Source organism: Ambystoma mexicanum, chromosome 8 (assembly GCF_040938575.1).
Source record: "Ambystoma mexicanum isolate Mex_15411 chromosome 8, UKY_AmexF1_1, whole genome shotgun sequence".
Classification (NCBI taxonomy): domain Eukaryota; kingdom Metazoa; phylum Chordata; class Amphibia; order Caudata; family Ambystomatidae; genus Ambystoma; species Ambystoma mexicanum.
Window position 1 is genome coordinate 504642023 of NC_090929.1, and position 13604 is coordinate 504655626.

General features: G+C 48.7%; 1 protein-coding gene across 3 annotated transcripts in view; it reads right to left on the reverse strand.

The window, feature by feature from the left end:
• CFAP74 (cilia and flagella associated protein 74) overlaps nucleotides 1-13604 on the reverse strand; it is a 2332202-nt gene that overhangs the window by 1277874 nt on the left and 1040724 nt on the right. The gene's annotated exons all lie outside the window — the stretch shown is intronic.

The following is a 13604-nucleotide window of genomic DNA, read 5'->3' on the forward strand; positions in this document are numbered from 1 at the left end:
ATCCCCTGTGGTTCCCGTAACGATGTAATTTTTAGGAAGATCTCAAAATAAGCAATCTTCCTAGGGGCTACTACGGAACCAATCACTGTTTTTTTCTTGGTCTACAATGTTTCTGAAAACCCAAGTGTCCATATTTAGCATAATGTGCGGGAGCAGGATTTGAGCATGATGTAATGATTCCACCTTAGTTCTACATGCTCTGTGAATTGTTTTTCTACTGGTTTTATTGCACTGTATTGTATTGCACTAGTTGTCTGTTTGAATAGGCATATGCTGTTTTGTAGCGCGCCCTGAAACGATTGCACGTGGCGATACAGTGAACCGATACTGAATTAAACCAACTTGTGGGTTTATGGATGGGCACTCGCAAATGTGTATGTGAGGGAATACCCTGGACAGTGCTGCATTGGCAGAGATAGTCATCCTTACCAAAACTGAAGTAGAAGCAAGTGCCTCTGGGTAGGAAAGAGATCCTTTGACAGGAGAAGTGTGTAGGTTCCATTAGCGGAATAGTAATGAGTAGTTCTGCATTTTAAATGTGACAGAGCTGTATTAGGGCTTAAGGAGCTGCATTAGGGTTTTAGTAGCAGAATGGCAGTGAGTAGTGCTCCAATGGTTTATCCGATCTTTGACATCAAAGGCATGTCAAGTATGCATTGTTACGACAATCAACATTACTCTAAACAGCCACAGGAAGGGTGGGCTGTACAATGGCTTTTTCTATGGACAGTCACCCTTGCTGCCCATGATCTGAATACACTCCCAGGCTCAAGGGGAGCCAACTTATGAATTTCCCAAAGGGTGCTGATGCCCATTTATTTTAGGGCATTGGCACTGGAAGGGTTTTAACATTGTTAGAGATTGGTTTTTCCCTGGTGTGCCACATAGCCGGTTCCACTGTCCGACCTTAATGCATTCCCACATTACCAGGATATATTTAAATCCTTCTCTATACATATCAGTCTCCTTAAGAATGATGAATGTACCTAGCTCAGAAATCAAGCATAAGGCTGTAGGATGTCACGTCAGGATGATACAAATTGCCTCCTTACCAGGTCAGAAGGTCCGGGAACAGTGGAATCCCCAACGCACTCGGCAGCTGAGATTGTGCAAGTCTGTGTAATTAATTCTCCGTGACCAACTCAGAGCCACCAAGGTCATCATTCACAGTAGCTCCTGAATCTCCTCCATAACAAATGCAAAGGGGGCTGTGGGAAATGCATACATCACTGTAAGTTCCCTGAAATCCGAAAGGCATCACCCAAATCTCACCTTATGAGGATGTCTTGGAGACTTTGACGATTGCTGTGAGACACAAAAAATCCACCTGTGGACCGCTCTACATCTCGAAACGTTTTCCAGCTCTGACTTAGACCATTCATGTACCACTAACCGTATTCTGTGGAGACTATCCACCCTCAAAGAATTTCCGTCTCCAGATAGACACATAGCCTGTGCTGTGGTGCCCTTGGGTATCAGCCAGAACCATAGCATATAAACCTCTACTTAGTTTAAAGGAGACCACAGCCCTGCACCTGCTGACACTGTGGATGGCAACCGTGGTGTCTGTCAAGCTCATCACTCTCTTCCACGGCAATTGTGAGTGGAAAACTATCAGGGCCGGGCAAATCACTTTCAGCTACAATAAGCTAACCTGGTGCCTTACCACTTGAATTGAAACCTCACTTTACATTGAGATCATTGTGAGGTGCAGCCCATGCTGCCATGGATGATTCGTTGACTACTTGCTCTAGAAAGCTTGAAATGGCAAAGGAATCCCTACCATCGATTCTGCTATTACTCACGAGCTCAAGTCCTGCAATTGAGCAGCATTCAGTGGCAATTTGTCATCTAGAAACTCAGTTTAGAACTCACTCTAGCCGCATGTTTGGGGGAAATTTGATATGTTCATGTTTTGGGAGGAACCTAGGTCGTGTAACAGCTACTGTGTAGTCTGCTGAAATGCAGACAGCACACCACGCTTGACTGGCTGTTTTTACCAACCAACCACTGAGATAAGGGAACAACTCCACACCAGTCATATGCAAGTCGGATGACACCACATTCATCACCTCAGTGAAAATTCTTGGAGTCTGTGTACATCTGCAGGGGTGTCCCCAGAATTGCCAATGTTGGCCCTCAGAGACAAACCACAGGTATCTTCTGTGATCCTAAGATAGGGACATGGAAATAAGCAACAAAGAGATCCAACGACGTCAACCAGTTGCCATGTGATAGTGGGTTTAGAATCTTAGATAATGCTACCATATTGAACTTTCCTTTCTTCATCAGTTTGTTTTTGGGCCTCAACTTCCCTGGTCCTTTTTTCGGGATAAGAAAATATCCAAAGTAAAACCCAGTAACATGTTCTCCTTCTATTGCTCTCTTTTAAAGTACTTGCCCAGCTTCTAAAAAAGGCAAGATTGGTTGGTATACCTTAGGCCATTTCTGAAAGAAATCAGTAACCTTTTCCTGCTCCCTGTGCGCATATCAAGAAGAGCGGACAGCTCTATAAATAAGATGCACATTATGTGATGAGGAGGAGCTGCTGCTTTTCAGCAAGGTGGGCTGGGATCTCTGGGTTGGCACCCCAGAGTAGGGGCTATCGCTCACAAGCCCAGAGGTAAATAGCAGAAAGCCTGGCTGACCCAAATACATCAGCAGACAGGTTGGAGGGGGTGCTTAGATGGCAAGTTGCAGGCTGGGTCAAGGTTCCAGGTGGCTGGCAGAGACCTCGGTCTGGGTTAGCACACCAAGAGCAGGTGCAGCACAAAGAGCCTCAGCAGACCGCAATCAGCTGATGACCAGGCACCAGAGGGCGAGTCACAGGCTCCCTCACAGCCAAGACCTCTGGGTCGGCTACATCTAGAGCAAGTAAAACCCAAAGTGCCCAAGCACAAGGCAAGACTTGCCATGTCCAACAGCCAATACCCAGGAGCCAGAGAGTGCGCCCCAAGCTGGGTCAAAGCTCCACTAAACAGGCAGCAATCTCCTGGTTTGCACGGCCACAGCAGGTGAAGTCCAGGCACACCAAGTCCAGCAGCGACCCACAGGTAGGCCAAAGGGCCAGGGGGCAAGTCCCAGGCCAGTTCTGGTTGAGCAAATGCCAGATAATAAAGTTTTGAATAGCAGAGCAAAAAGGCCAAGAAGCGTTCACATTGGTGCCGGATACGCTTTTACTGTAGTAATCTTAACTATTTTTAAAAACTTGTTTTTTCCACTGATATACACAAATGTACACTCTAAAAGGGAAGGTTAAGGTTTGTTCGAATTTGTTCAGTGAATAATACTTCTCTGAAATGTATTTCGTGCCGTTTCTGTCATTTGTTTACTGCAAAAGTATGAGGAAATCCCTCACACTCCCCTCACCTTCTCCCCTCCCCCTTTCTATATACCTAACCCAAATTATCAATCAATTTATTTGCTGAAAAAAGTGGTAAAAATGCAGCAACACATAATTAGGACGAGATGGCATTTCAGCAAAACTGGGAAATGCCACTAAAACAAGTTAAGACCAAGCACTCCTCATGCCAACGGGAACTACTCCCAATACCAGGGTGAGGTGCTGCCATTTAATGATCTGCCATTTGCCCTTGTAAGTTGCTGCATCTTTTCAAAAGTCACAATGTAATGCATTGTAAACATGCAATGACATGGTTTCACCGGTGCAAACATATAGTACATTTATTTAGTCAATTGTTTCACTTAAGATTCGTAATCGATCCAACTGACATTTTAGGGTGAAAATCAGGGCGTTTTACATGTCTAGAGCACACTGTACACTGTCTTGACACTATGGGCCTCATTACGACCCTGGCGGTATGGAGTGAACGGTGCCATAAAAGGTGCCGGCGCCGTTCACCCCGTACCGCCGCATTACGAGTTCCCCTTGCGGGACACGGTAAGCATGCCTGGGAAAACCAGGTGTGCTTACCGGGTCCTGCGAGGGGAAGAGGGAGCAAACAACGGGCCATCTCGTAATGGCCCGTTCTTTGCTCCCTCTCCCATTCCCATTCAACCCTGTGGGGGCTGAAATGGGAATGGGGAAGGACCGTGTCCGGGTCCTTGGAGGGAGGAATTACCGGGCCTTCCCGAACTCGGAATGGCCCGGTAAGTCCTCATTCCGAGGACCCAGACCCCGACGCGATTTCGGCAGCAGCCATGCCCCCAATAGCGGCATCGTTACCACCGAACTCGTAATGAGGGCCTATATGTTGGAATAAGAGATAAGATGTGTATTTTTAAAGAAGTCAATATAAAAATGGAAGACTATATGGACCCTGGAGGTCAGTTTATGCTATTAAAATTCTGGACTTTATTAATGTTTCTTTGGTTTTAGAAATTAAGCCTTACACACATTTTAAAAAGACAGTTAAGAAAGATCATTTTAACATTAATTTAGACAATTAATAAGTCATAAAACTTGGCTTTACTATTTAAGATATTATACTTAATGCAACTTATTTTTACAACACCATGTCAATGCTATGATTAATATCGATCTCCCTGCTGAAAGTCGATTCCAAAATTCTTCTGTACCTAAAATTTCAACATTTTGTACAAACTTCACAAAATATAAAATGCTAACCTTACAAAATACATTAATGTTTCAAAGTCTCGACACAATCATCAATTTTAAAGAAAGGGACATCACGTCTTTCTTCCTTTTATCTTTGTACATGCTCCAATAATTTAATTTGTAAGTAATACATTTAGTCTAAAATACATATATTGTCTTGCTACAAGCCGAAAAGGAAAGTGATTCATATAAGGTTGAACTGTCATTATAGTAAAGGAACATTCACCCAAATTAATGTACAGACTGTTCTTTTCAGCCTAGTATCACTGCTCTTAGAGAGGCGCAGCTTCACCTCACTGATGATGCCCAACTAGGTTGAAACACGTGCATGGGGTTGCTGTGGTACTCTTGTTCAGAGAAGAATTGCCTGGCATTTCGGGGCTGGACTGCCCCTGGGCTGGACAAAGACTGATATGCGGGGACCTTTCTTCTCTGTGAAAAGAACAGTGAGCTAAATACTCGGTTGAGACTCTCCCAGGTGCCTTCCACCCAAGAACAAGTCAATGGGCTGTGTTCGTGCTGGTAGACAGTTTCCCAGACCCCCCCTCTGTTTTGCATACCAAGTAACTTTGGGTCTCACCCTAAATTACCAGGGGAATCCAGACGTGGAACCCTTTCTCACTGCTCTTAGAGAGGCGCAGCTTCACCTCACTGATAATGCCCAACTAGGCTGAAACACGTGTATGGGGTTGCTGTGGTACTCTTGTTCAGAGGAGAATTGCCTAGCATTTCGGTGCTTGACTGCCCCTGGGCAGGGCAAAGACTGATATGCGGGGACATTTCTTCTCTGTGAAAAGAACAGTGAGCTAAAGACTTGGTTGAGACTCTCCCAGGGGCCTTCCACCCATGAACAAGTCAATGGGCTGTGTTCGTGCTGGTAGAGAGTTTCCCAAACCCCCCTCTGTTTTGAAGTGCTGTAACTTGCACGCAAGTCAGCAAGCGCTACAGCAGATCTGAAATATTGCATTGAATAAACCCAGTGAGGAAACTGGGCAGTCACGGACTTGGGGCTCTACAAACCTAGCATTAATGGTGTTACTAGACCACTTACTTAAACTTACCTGAACTGACAATCCCAGTGCAGCAACTGGGTAACCACAAACTCTTGGAACTAAAGCAACAAACTGCTGGAGGCCGTTCTCAAGAACAGCAACATCCGAGGCATCATCCAGAAAATAGTGCCCCTTCACGAGCGGGATGGAGTGCGCACCAAAATAAACACACTGTGGTGAATTGGGTATCTAAGTGGGTTGGGGGAGGAGGAGGGTCAGGCAACCCCTTTAAATCAATCCTAACCATTCACTCTTTTGGCAGGCCTGACTTCCCACTAACTGAGGGGTGGTGTAGAACCAGAGAAGGAACCAGAGGACTCCATTGCTCCTGCAGAGACTCATGTAAGCGTGACACATACGTGGTTGAAAGAGATGCCTCCATCATAGCCATGAGGGAGATATTATCACAAAGGGACCCCGACACAGGACAATTACATCCCATAGCATTCTGGTCCCGTAAGTTTTCTGCACCAGAGTTGAACTATGCGATCACAAACAAAGAACTGCTAGCGATTAAGGGAGCCTTTGAAACATGGAGACACTATCTTCTGGGGGCGAGACATCCAGTCACTGTCATCACGGATCACCGCTATCTGCAATACTTGAAAACTGCCAAGGCCCAATCCGCACGCCAACTTTGTTGGGCTGTCTTCATTGCGGAATACGATTTTATCATCACCTACAAAACCGGAGTACGCAATGGGAAAGCAGATGCTCTGTCATGCATGATTTAGGACAAAGAAGCTTTTACCACGTCTGAGCCCGTGGCCATCATTCTTGAGGAACAAATCCAGAACCAAATCACTGCAATCACCTGTCTGTATGACGTGAAAACCGATCTCCAATCTCAGATGAACCAGGCAACACAACAGGAGTGGCTATCTAGAGGAGACCAATACACCATTGAAAATGATCTACCGTACTTTCAAGGGAAACTGTATATTCAAGACAAGAAACAAGACCAAATAATAGCAAACTTTCATGATTCAATACAAAAAGGCTATTGGTGGCCAACCTGGAGAAAAGACACTGCCCAATTCATTTATCACAGATCTTCCTCCATGCAATGGATATAACACCATCTTAGTTGTTGTGGATTTGTTCTCCAAAATGGCCCATTTTATCCCATTAAAAGGACTCCCCACTGCTTCCGCCCTTGCCACTGTGTTTTTGGAACAGATTGTCAGATTACACGGATTCCCATCAGTACTAATATCAGATTGTGGAACACAGTTCGTCTCAGCACTCTGGAGGAGGTGCTGCAAAATAGCCAAAATTGATCTCCGGTTATCCACTAGTCATCATCCTCAAACCAATGGCCAAACCGAACGGACCAACCAGACCTTGGAGCAATATCTGAGATGTATGTTGCAACAAACTGAGGGATCCTGGAAAGACATTCTTTGGTTGACCGAATTCGCCCACAACAATTCCATCCACACTAGCACCGGACAGACCCCATTCTACACGGTGAATGGTCGACATCCTCGAACATCCACTTTTGATTCACTTGACGAATTGAAAATGCCAGCAGTGACAGCCTTACATAAAACCATCACTCAGATTCTTAAAGAAGCAGCCGAACATCTGACCAGAGCTAAAGAAAAGCAGAAAGAGTTTGATGACCGACACCGAAGAGAGGCCCCACATTATCAGGTCAGAGACAAGGTTTGTTTAGCATCCAAAAACATTCCCTTGAAAGGACCACGAGTCTTCCGTCCCAGATACCTGGGACCTTATCCCATCAAAGCCGTAATAAACCCTGCTGCCATGAAATTTAAATTACCACCTATTATGCGAATCCATCAGGTATTCCATGTTTCACTCCTGAAACCAATGAAACCAGGTACTCGGATTGAAGCACCACCCGAACCCGACATCATAGAAGGAGAACCGGAATACGAGGTCAAGGCTATTCTGGATTCCAAGATAGTGCAATCTAAATTGTACTACCTTATAGACTGGAAGGGTTATGGACCTCAAGACCGTACATGGGAACCCAGTGAATTTGTCCAAGCGTCACGACTCAGACAATTCCATTGCAACAACCCCACCAAGCCAGGACCAGGAGAAAGAACACCTGTGAGAGGGGCCTTAAGGGGGAGTGCTGTCATGGCCATTGGCCTGGAACCACAGACCCTGCACCATCAGGAGACAAGAGCAAGGGGTAACACAACCTTTTATTGTTCCTTGGGGACAAAACAGCATAGAGGGCCCAACTGGACTGAGTCCTGGCACCTTTGGCGCCAGACTCATAAAAAAGTGTGCACTAGCACACTTTTATTTGGTGTAAGGTACTTATTTTCAACAGGGGCCTCCACGTGCATTTGTTCAGGTGTGGCTTATTGAGAGAGTTGGATTGCACGTACAGCATCCTTCGGGAGTGGCAGGGTGGGGCCGGTGAGCCAACACTAATGGCCGTGGCCAGGGCTAGACTATATAAGCCCGCCCAGCCTGCATGGAAGAGCTTCGCATTATTCTGCTGGTGGCAGCGTAACGCTCACCGCCGCCTGAGTGCCTCTTATCTTGTTTCCAGTTACCAGCCGCAGCAATTTCCTCGGAATCTGTTTTCAGCAAGCATCATCATTGACTCTGGCATTCATCATCCATCTCCAGACCTCCGGAAAGCAGCGCTCCAGGCCGACATTGTGACACAAAGAGCAATCCACCGGAAGACGGTTCCTGCAAGAGAAAAAGATAAAGACAAGATTAGAATTTGCTAAGACATTACGTTTAAGGTCGCGCTTTGACAAATCCTCACGATTAACCTTAAACCAACACTCACCTTCTGTCGGAGCATCGCAGACTCCCGTCTCTTCCCATTTGGCCTCGATCCATGCACCGCAACTACTGCTGGGCCGCATTTCATCTGTTGGGCGAAGCGGAGGAAAGACATCATTAAAAGATACAGACAATAATCAGAAATCAACATCACAATATTTTAAAGCCATAAGACACTTACCTTCAGAAGTGGTTAAGCCACAGCTGGTCTGGGCTGCCACACACAATGGCCCAGTGAAGGAACTCGGTCCATCAAGAAGCACCCATGCAGTGAGAAGAAAGACAGAGAGCTTGTCATCATTAATCAACAAGTGAGACTATATGGGTTGGCTCATGCTCACCACATTTTGGGAAGAAGGGTTCGAGAGAGACAGCAGTCACATAGCAGCATTCTCATGTTCTCTCGTATCCACACAGGAGCAGTGTCTACAATTGTCGCAGCCCACAGCATATGAGCAGGGGAAGAAGCCTGACAAGGGGGATCAACTTCCAGGGAGGGCTGCAACCGTGCCCCTCCGTCACCGCACAGACCAGGTGAGCGTAACATCTGCCCCCTCCTTCCTGCGCGGTCCTCTCAGTCCTGTTCTCCTTCTTTTTTGCCCAGAGTGGACCACTCCCATGGCCTAGGTCTCAGTTGATTGTCTGGTCCTGAGGGCCCTTCATCCGGGAGGTCCGGTTCTGTTCTGCGTTGAGAGTCGTGAAGATATAAGAGACCTCCGTCCCCAAGTGCCACACAGGGAGAATCACTTATCACTCCCTGTGCAACCTTTGAGGCCACAGGTGGAGAAGATCCGAAGCCGGAACTGAAGTACCAGGAACCCCCAGGTAGCTGTAAGGGAAGGCAATGATTACCATCCAAGCAAGCAGGGCACAACGAGTAATCAAACAGAGAACAATCAGGGTCTTACCGGGGACTTGATAGGAAGGACGTTGAACCTGAAAGGGAGGATGGTTCCAGGACTCACTCAGGCAAGGGACCGGATAGGACCAGATGTGATTCGTCAGTCTCCACCTGAAGACTTTTGTACCGGAATAAGGGGTCCCAACAGTCTGATTACCACCACCACTTGGGAGGCGTGACCCACCGTGCAGCGAGGGGATCTGGGAGATCCAAGAGAAGTCCGTTGAGCAAAAAGATGGGTCTGAAGCCAGGAAGAGCCGTCCGTGGAATAACCAAGAGCAAGATCCAGAGGGAGTCCGTTATGCAGTCCGAGGTCAAGAGCCGTGCTTGAACAGAGGAGCCGGTGTCGCCGTAGCCAAACGTGATCCGTAGGAAGTCCAAATAACAAGAGCAGGGTTTCAGGAAGCCGGGTAAGTAAATACGAGTAAGTTCGCCACCAGACAGGGTCTCCGAGGAAATCAGCTGTGAAGCGTGGAGTACAGGTACTGCCCGGTTTAAATACGTTCACTTCCCGGTCACGTGACGATGATGGGAGTCACGTGACCGTGAACCCGGGGCACATGACCGTACGGACGAGTCACGTGACCGGGCCAACACGGTACGAGGGTTCGAGCGGCTGCCTAACCTCCATGGCAACTGCCAATGGAAAAACGGCCGCAGGCGCGACTGAATAGCGTGCGGCGATTGTTTCGCCAGCGCGCAAGCCACACCGGGTTGCCTGTTTGAGCCCTGGGGGACAGGTGGAGGAGAGTGAGTGCTGGGTGATGGGACATGGCCGGAGGTACGTACCGAAGACATGACACAGCCCCCCCCCAAAGGCCCACGACCCCGTGGGCACGAAGGATGCTCCCGGTGAAACCGAGCAACCAGCCGGGGGGCCTGGACATCCGAGGCAGAGACCCAGGAACGCTCCTCCGGACCATAACCCAACCAATCGACCAGGTATTGCAGGCGACCCCTAAGAAAACGGGACCCTAGAATGGCTGAGACCTCGAAAACATCAGGCACCCCCAGGGAAACAGGGGCAGGAGAGGGGCGAAGACGGGTTGAGGAGGGACAGGGCTTGAGGAGGGAGGTATGGAACACAGGATGAACCCGCCAAGAGGAAGGGAGAACCAGGCGATAGGCCACCGGGTTGATGACCCGGGAAACGACATAAGGACCCACGAAACGGGGCAACAGCTTGCGACAACCCTTTAAGTGGAGATGACGGGAGGACAACCAAACCCGAGAACCAACGGGATACAAGGGTGCCATGGAACGCCTAGCGTCCGAGGAGGCCTTCATGGAAGCCTGCGCCTCCTGCAGATGAACGAGGACCTGGGCATGGAGGGACGTCATATCCCGAATGCAGGCTGCGGCGGCAGGGTTCTCGGAGGGTGAAATGTCAGGGACAGGGAGGAATCGGGGATGCTGACCATACATGGCATAGAACGGAGAGAAGCCCGTGGAAGAGTGTGTAGCGTTGTTGTAGGCAAACTCAGCATAACGGATGTTCTGTAACCAGGTTGTCTGTTGCTGCAGCATCAAACAACGCAGATACTGCTCCATGGACTGGTTAGTTCTTTCCGTCTGACCATCGGTTTCCGGGTGGTAAGCGGAGGAGAACCGTGCATCGATACCTAGCAGAGCGGTCAGGGCACGCCAGAAACGGGAAGTAAACTGAGAACCTCGATCGGACACCAGGACAGAAGGAAGGCCGTACAGGCAGAAAACGGAATCAAAGAAAAGTTTGGCCAAGACAGGGGCAGAAGGGATACCATGACAAGGAACGAAACGAGCCATTTTGGTGAAGACATCGACCACTACCCACACGGTGTCATACCCCTGAATCCTGGGTAAATCAGTCACGAAGTCCATGCTCAGGGTGTGCCAGGGCTTTGGCGGCACGGGTAATGGGCGTAATAGTCCCAACGGACGACCCCTACGATGTTTGCCCTGAGCACAGACTGAGCACGAGGCGACGTAACAGCCCACGTCCCGTCTCATGGAGGGCCACCAACACCAGCGTTTTAGGAGATCCAAGGTGCGGGCCTGGCCTGGGTGACCATTGACCGGGGCATCATGTGACCACTCCAGGGCTAGGTTTCTGGTGTCAGTGGTAGGGAGGACTAGACAGTCCTGTACATACGGTAGACCGTTATGAAAGGAGGGATCCCATTCTGACAAATGATCGGGGTGTTTCTTTACCCAAGAGCGGATCTCCTCGAGCAGAGGTAGAGGAGGAGTACAAGTACAAATAACATGCCCCCGGGGCAAGAGCGTGTCAGGAAATACAGGTAACGAAACCCCCCCAGGGGAGCGAGACAAAGCGTCTGCCTTACTATGCTCAGAACCAGAGCGATGTTTAATCTGAAAGTCGAAAGCGGCAAAGAACAGGTGCCATCTGACCTGTCTGCTGTTTACGCATTTCAGGGCTGCCAGGTCTTGCAAGTTTCTGTGGTCGGTGTATACTGTGACCTTATGTTTGGCCCCCAACAAGTGATGACGCCAGGTACGAAAGGCGTCCATCACCGCCAGTAGCTCTTTTTCTGTTACGGTATAATGGGTTTCTGCAGGGTTAAACTTACGTGAATGAAAGGCTACAGGATGAAGCCGACCCGTATTGGGACAGGCTTGTGACAGGATAGCCCCCAATGCGAAGGAAGAGGCGTCAGCCTCAACTACGTACGGCTGGTCAGGGTCGGGGTGCTGGAGCACAGGGGCAGTGGTGAAGGCGTTTTTCAACGCGTCAAAGGCCTGCTGGTGCATCACCTCCCATTCGAACGGGACAAGAGGACTGGTAAGGGAAGTGAGAGGAGACACAAGAGAAGAAAACCCAGAAATAAAACGCCGATAGAAATTGGCGAAACCCAGGAAGGACTGCAAGGATTTCAGGGTTTTTGGTGTTGGCCATTCGAGGACCGCCCGTACTTTGGCATGATTCATGGCTAGACCACCAGGTGTAATATTGAACCCCAAAAACTCCACGTTAGTTACATGGAACAAGCATTTTTCGGGTTTCACAAACAATGAGTGGTGTAGCAGCCGGGACAACACTTCTCGTACATGTTGGACATGTTCCTTCAATGTGTGAGAATAAATGAGTATGTCATCAAGATATACCACCACAAAAATGTCCAGGATGTCCGAGAAGATGTCATTCATGAAATGTTGAAAGGTTGCCGGGGCGTTGCATAGGCCGAAGGGCATGACTGTATACTCGTAAAGGCCATACCGCGTACAGAAGGCGGTCTTCCACTCATCTCCCTTTCGGATGCGGACGAGATTATAGGCCCCCCGCAAATCCAACTTGGTATACATGGAGGCATGGGTTAAACGATCTAGAAGAGGAGAGATGAGTGGAATCGGGTACCGGTTCTTAATAGTGATGGCATTGAGCCGACGGTAATCCACACAGGGGCGAAGGTCGCCCTCTTTTTTTGGCACGAAAAATATGGGGCTAGCTGCAGAAGATCTAGACGGTCGTATGTGACCCAGATGCAGCGCTTTATCGATGTACTCTTTCAGAGTCAGATCCTCCGACATAGATAAAGAATAGATGCGGCCCGAGGGTACTACAGTCCCGGGAACCAAATCAATCGGGCAATCATAAGGGCGGTGAGGAGGGAGTACTTCGGAGGAGCCCTGATCAAATAGCATGCTGTAATCCCGATAAACCACAGGGATGTGATTGGTGACTAACCCCACTATGTGTGAGGCAGGGGGAATAACATCGCCCAATATTGATAGTTGGGCAACCGCACCAAGAGCCACTGCTGGGGTGACAGTCTCTGTGTCTGCAGGTAGACAGAAGTTCTGGCAGAGCTCGGATTCGAAATATATCTGACCTGTTCCCCAATCGATATGCGGGTTGTGCTCTCGTAACCATGGTATGCCTATGATAATACCGAACTGGGGCATGGATATCAGATCGAAGTGGAGGGTTTCTCTATGGGTTGATTGGATGGTCAGGACGAGGGGAGCTGTCTGTTGCTTGATGGGACCAGAAACAAGCTCAGTCCCGTCGACTGCTTGAACCGGTTCAGGTCGGTGTTTGTTGATCAAAGGGAGATTCAGTGTCTGGGCTAGGGTGATATCGATATAGTTCCCGGAGGCCCCGGAATCTATGGTGATCTGTACGGGATGTGTGATACCAGGGGCAGGTTGTATGGTAGCTTCTACCTGGATGGGCCTGATTCGACCAAACGACGGAATGTGACTCGGGGAAGGGCATGGAGAACTCGATCCTACCCCCGCATCTAGGATCGAGCTGGACGAAAATCCGGTTTCTTAGTTTTGGGTTTTCGAG